We start from the raw sequence: 6,000 nt of genomic DNA on the forward strand, positions 1-6,000 counted from the left end.
CAAAAGGGGCAAGGATGATACATTTGAAGAAGACTTTAGTGCTGAGATTCCAAGATGTGGCTTGAAGATGCCACAGGCGGAGAAGTCCGTTTGTGTTTTAAACTTGAAGCACAAATACAAACAGTCGGGCATTGTGGAAGAAAATCACCCAAAGATACCCCAGGCGGTATCAACGAAGTGTGTTCAAAGATACCACAAACGGTATCACGAAGTTTTACCCAGAGATACCCAAGGCGGTATCAAATACATTTGCTCAAAGATACCCCAAGCGGTATCATAATAGCTTGCCCAAAGATACCACAAACGGTATCACAAAGTTTTATTCAAAGATACCCCATGCGGAATTTATGAAGATCATTCAGAAATGCCCCAGACAGGACATCTCCGTCTGAGGTTCCATTGAATGGTTATCGGAAACCAAAGGATGCCTCAAGCGTTAATTGTTGAGGGTTGTTTAAAGACCCCCCATACGGCATGAGAGCCGACAGAGGGTGTTCGAAGAGCAGGTCATGAGCAAGCTATGAAGACCATTGCTCAAACACCCCCCTAGGTGGTATAAGCCCGGTTAGGGGTGCGAAGGATCCAAGTCTTAAAGCATAGCTTGTATATACCCGAGACGGTCCAAAACCGTCTGTGGGTCCAGTTTCGAAGAGCAATTATCTAAAGACACCCCAGACGGTCCAAAACCGTCTGTGGGTCTAGATTTGAAGAATCTTGTTTGAAGACACCCCAAGCGGCTTCTTGTCGTCTTAAGGTCTATGAAATGAGTTTTTTGATAGACAATTGTTTGAAGATGGACTAGACGGGATTTTTCCGGTTGAGGGTCTATTGGATGCAAAATATTGTCTGAAGATGCCCCAGACGGCATATACCCATCTGTGGGTCTTTTGAATGCAATTTCTTGAAGACCATTGATTACAGATATCACGGGCGGTATATCACCGCCTGTGGTCCTATGGAATGCATTATTAAAAGCCAAGGTTTGAAGGTACCCCAGACGGTCCAAACCGTCTATGGGTCTATCATTTGAAGAGCAAGGTTTGAAGATGCCCCAGACAGCATGTAACTGTCTGTAGGTCTTTTAAGTGCAACTCCATGAAAACCAGTCTAAAGATGCACAGGCGGTATTCCACCGTCTGTGGGGCTATGGTATGCATTCAGTGGATAGTCCATTGTTTAAGGATACCTCAAACGATCCACCACCGTCTGAGGGTCTATCTTTGAGGATCATGGTTAGAAGATTCCCCAGACGGTCCACACCGTCTGTGGCTCTACCAAATGCAAAACATGAAAAGGGCTTATGGAGTCCCAGATGGTGTATGACCATCTGTGGTTCTACTCAAGCTAAGAAAGAAAATCAAGTCAGACGGTACCTAGGTGAATTAAGTGAAGAAGTCCTCAACCGGTATCCGTATGCATTTGAATGAAGCAACTGGTTGCCCAAATTAGCAGCCGGTGTCAGAGCTCTCAAGAAATTTCTGGAAAAAATTTGTAAAGTGAAGAGGAGAGAGAGGGTACGCCTCAGTTTATAGGCGAAGACCAGAAGGCGAATCGCCACCTTCTGCCTTAAATTTTCAAAATTTGAATCCAGGAGAGAGAGGCGGGAAGCAACTCAATCGTCGCCTCCCCTGTGCTTGACACCTGTCACAGGTGACACGTGGCTACGCCACGTCACACCTGTGAGGGGAAAATGTTTAGGGTAAAAAATACCCTATGTCACGTGGCCCAGTAGAATCATGACACGTGGCAGCCCACCAGAGGCCCAACGGGATCCAATCGGATGCTGACACGTGGCATCAAAACCCTAATCAGGGAACATGTCTCCCCCACTATAAATAGAGGAATCCTCCTCATTTATTGGGCATTCATAAATACATACACAAAACCCAAGCAATATTAATTGCGGAATCTCTCTGAATCAGTGAGAAATACCTATTTACCTTCCGCACATTTACCCATCCGTAAATCATACTAACTTGATCGTCGGAGGCAGAACTCCACCCAACCGGAGTTTCATGGTTTTGCAGGTACAGAAGTCAGGCGTGCATACTCCGTATTGTAACTCTCCCAAGGGACTAAAAACACCTGAAACACAAAGTATCATTCGGCCAAGTGGTCAAAATTCCCCTCCTGGATTCTATTCTCCACCATCCAGGTCCATGGTGCTCATTGGACTGCTAATTCGGCACCAATTTGTGCAGCTTTCTGAACACATGGACGCTTGGCAAAAAGTTGTAGAAGAGGCTGACCCATACAAATTTCATGACTCTCCTGATGCTAACAGGGGTCAATTGGCACAGGGAAATGTTATACCCGTTTAGCACTTCGACTATGAATGGGTGGAGGGGAAACCTAAGGCCAAATTGCAGCTGCGTGGTATAAACACCCAAATAACTAGGTGGAGGCCTGTGAATCCTATCTTCAGCCACAGGCATTTGGCACCAATAGCCATCCTCCTCCATTATGCCATAAAAAACTTCTATTTGTTCGGCGAAATGGTGGGTGGCATCCCTTTTGATCCACCAATCATAGGGGGCAGCATTCGTTAACCCGCTGTTCTCAAGAGGATTTTTCCATTCCTCGGCTCCATCAGGCAATGGCCGAGGCCCATGCCTAGAGTCGCTAGTAGAGGTGGTAGCCTCTTCCCAACCTCGGTACGGCACTGAGTTCAGGGGAATTTCAGCAACAGGGGGTTCTGGGGAAGAAACCCTATCCTCTCTCCTTTGAAGTAGAGAGTTCTAGCTATGGCTAAGGGGGGCATCCGCTGCAGAGGCTGGCTGCGCCGAGCACCCAGCACCGTCATTTGAAGTTCTTCTTCTTCACTTGAAGAGCTCTCAACTCTATTCCTAACCATTTGTTTTACGAAGAAGTGGGAATTGGGAAAAAGAGCGAATTACTCAAAACAAGAAGAATCCGAACAAGTTTCGGGAAATGACTAGACTCGGAATTCGCCGATCTTCAAGTTCGCAGCAGAGAATTCTGATTGCAGCAGTAGAATTGCAGAGATTAAAGGCAAGAAAAATCTAAGGTTTGCAGTGAGTTCAGTGTTCTTGGGAAATTTGAGTGTTTATGCAAAAATGATTAAGGGAAGTGGAGAGGGCGCTTTTAAGTAAGGATTTCTAGAATAAGAGTTCCAAAAAACCTTAAACCACCAAAAAACCCCACGAATTCCACATTAAATATAAGCCGTCACACACGTTCCTGGTAAACTACCCACTAAACCCTTGGTCTTCCTTAATTAATCTCCTTAGTGACAGTTAATGGCAGTTAGGCATCATTAAATGCTTATATTCCTTCAAGATTCAAGTTGTCATTATTTGTCCTTTCAAATTCGCAAATCAAACCCAACCCGTATTTTAGCCGAATCAGGTCTGGGGTGGCAAGTTGTTTGGGTCCAATTCGGTCATCTAATTGGGCCAAGTCCAAATAACGCAAGTCAAGCCCAAAGCAAGGTTCAACCTTCCAAAAAGCATGCTAAGGTCATTTTAAGCCCAATCAATGTGGTCAGTCCATCTCACCACCTGGGCCCAATTCTCCTCATATGAGTCCAAGTATAAAAGCCATAACTTTCACCATTTTACATTCATGCAACTAAAGCCTCAAGCACTAAATCTCCTGCATAGCATTCTCTCTCAACTGAACTGACTTTAGCATCGGATGGGCCTTCCTCGACAACCACCCCCGAGGCTAGTTTACTTGTTCTTTGGTGTGCAGGAAATCCTCGGCTCCAGCGTTCTTTGAACCGAGACCAGTCTTCTTCACCTTAAAAGGGTCTGCCGAAGGCCCCATTGTTTTTATCATAAACACCAGCAAAATGAAACGCCAATTTGGGAAATACATAATTAATCAAATGTCTGCATTTCAATTTTATTCGCAGATCAAATTAATGAAAAAATTGTCCGAAACCTCGTAATTGAAAGTAGAGAACAAGACCTTTGAAGAACACTACTAGAAATAGGGTTATTTTCGAGGGAAAGGTTCCGACGGAATGTAATTCCCTCGGAAAATTCAAATTTTTCGGCGGAAATTGACTTTGTAGGAATAATCCGTCGGAATTTTTCGCTACCGACGGAATATTCCCTCGGAAACCTTCCGACGGATTTTATTTCCCTCGGAATGTTTCCATTCCTACGGAATATTCCCTCGGAGAGGCTTCCGACGGAAATTATTCCCTCGCAAATGTCACGTTCGGAACCTGACATTTTCGAGGGAATTATTTCCGTCGGAAGCTGAGAACAATTAAAAAAAACGCGTGTTTCTGCTACTGCTGCAACCCAGAACAGAAAAAAAAAACGACAAAGAGGAAGAGAGAGAAAGGGAGGGCGATTCAAGAGGAAGAGGAAGAGATAGAAAGGGAGAAGGAGAAAGAGGAAGACAGAGAGGACGCAGCCGCCGCCCCTCCGCCGCTGCACCGCCGCCGGTAACTTCGCAATATGTGGTTTAATTTTTTTTTTTTTGGTGTTCGAAAAACCCTAACCACCACCTTTCACCTCACTCGCCGGCGGGTCTGCAACCTCCACGCCCACCAGCCGCCGCCGCCAGCAGGTAGTTTCCGTTTTCCCTCTTGTTTTTTTTTTCCTAATAAGTTCACATATATTATTATTTTTTAACTTATACAAAATGCAAGAATAAACTAAAAAGATTAAATCATAAATGTAGTTTATACTTTTATTTTTTGTTAATTTTTTGTTTGGAATTTGAATACTTGTAGGTTTTGTAGATTGAATTGGTTCTTCGTCAATAACAAACTCAGATCTACAGGTTAGAGAGTATTTTAAAGCTAAATTTATAAATTTAATTTATACTTGGCATAGATCCTAATGGTGTGTAGATATATGTTAGTTTATTATTGATTTTATTTATTGTATTTAAAAGTTGTTGTATTTATATTATAATTTGTTCAAATATTTGAAATGAATGTGTTTGTGTTATAATATGTTAGATTAGTTTAGTTTATTTAAGTTTACTTTTTAATTAATGTATTATAACACGTTAGTTTAGTTTGGTTTAGTTTAGGGTAATAATGTATGTTAGTTTAGTCTATTTTAGTTTAGTATAGTTTAGTTTATTTTAATTTAGTTTAGTTTATTTAAATTTGGTTTAGTTTTGGTTAATAAAGTGTATGTTAGTGTATTTAGTTTAACATTTATGTTTGATATAATGTTTAATATAATATTTAATAAGCGTGCTTATTTATTTGCTTAGTTTAGTTTAATTATGATATGTCTCTGTTTAGTTTAATGCATGTGTTCTTCACTTTATATATATATATATAAATAATAAATGAATCATTTGCATAATCATATGCCTAGATACCCGTTCAAGGCATACACATTAGGAGTATGTCTTGAATAGTCCCCGGTTGGGACTGTCCTTGTACGCTTATTCTCACTTAGGTGGTGAATGTAAGCCTTGTTTTTTATTCTAGGAAAAATCCTGCCTTTTCATGCATTTCTCTACCGTGTTCTCTGGGTACATATGTAGGTGTGTATAATCGCCTACATCGTGTACTTGGAGAACTGTAGGGAAATGCTGGCGGATTTTCCATAGAATTGAAAACCTGGGTTACATTCACTAGTGAGAATAAACGTACAAGGATGGGTTAGGTTGGAGTGATAAGGACCCTTTGGAAGCATTTCAAATCTCATTTGCATTTCCATAACGCTGTGGTGGATAATGACTGCGAAATACCGTTCATGACTAATGTGATTGTACATATGTGTGAGCTGTGTAGAAGTTGTAATCATGAAACAAAGAGAACGTAGCTGGATGTATAAAAGGACGATTGGGCAAAGTATTAATCCAGATTTCGTGAAAGGAGTTGATGAATTCATTCAGTACGTCAGAGATCATCCCGAGAGTAGTAATCCGGATGAGGTTAGGTGTCTATGTGTTAAATGTAAGAACAAACGCCTTTGGAATGCGGATACGGTTAAAATTCATCTATATGACAAGGGTTTCGTACCTAACTACTACGTGTGGATGTGTCAAGGGGAGGGG

The sequence above is a fragment of the Chenopodium quinoa genome, unplaced genomic scaffold (assembly GCF_001683475.1).
Source record: "Chenopodium quinoa cultivar QQ74 unplaced genomic scaffold, ASM168347v1, whole genome shotgun sequence".
Lineage (NCBI taxonomy): Eukaryota > Viridiplantae > Streptophyta > Magnoliopsida > Caryophyllales > Amaranthaceae > Chenopodium > Chenopodium quinoa.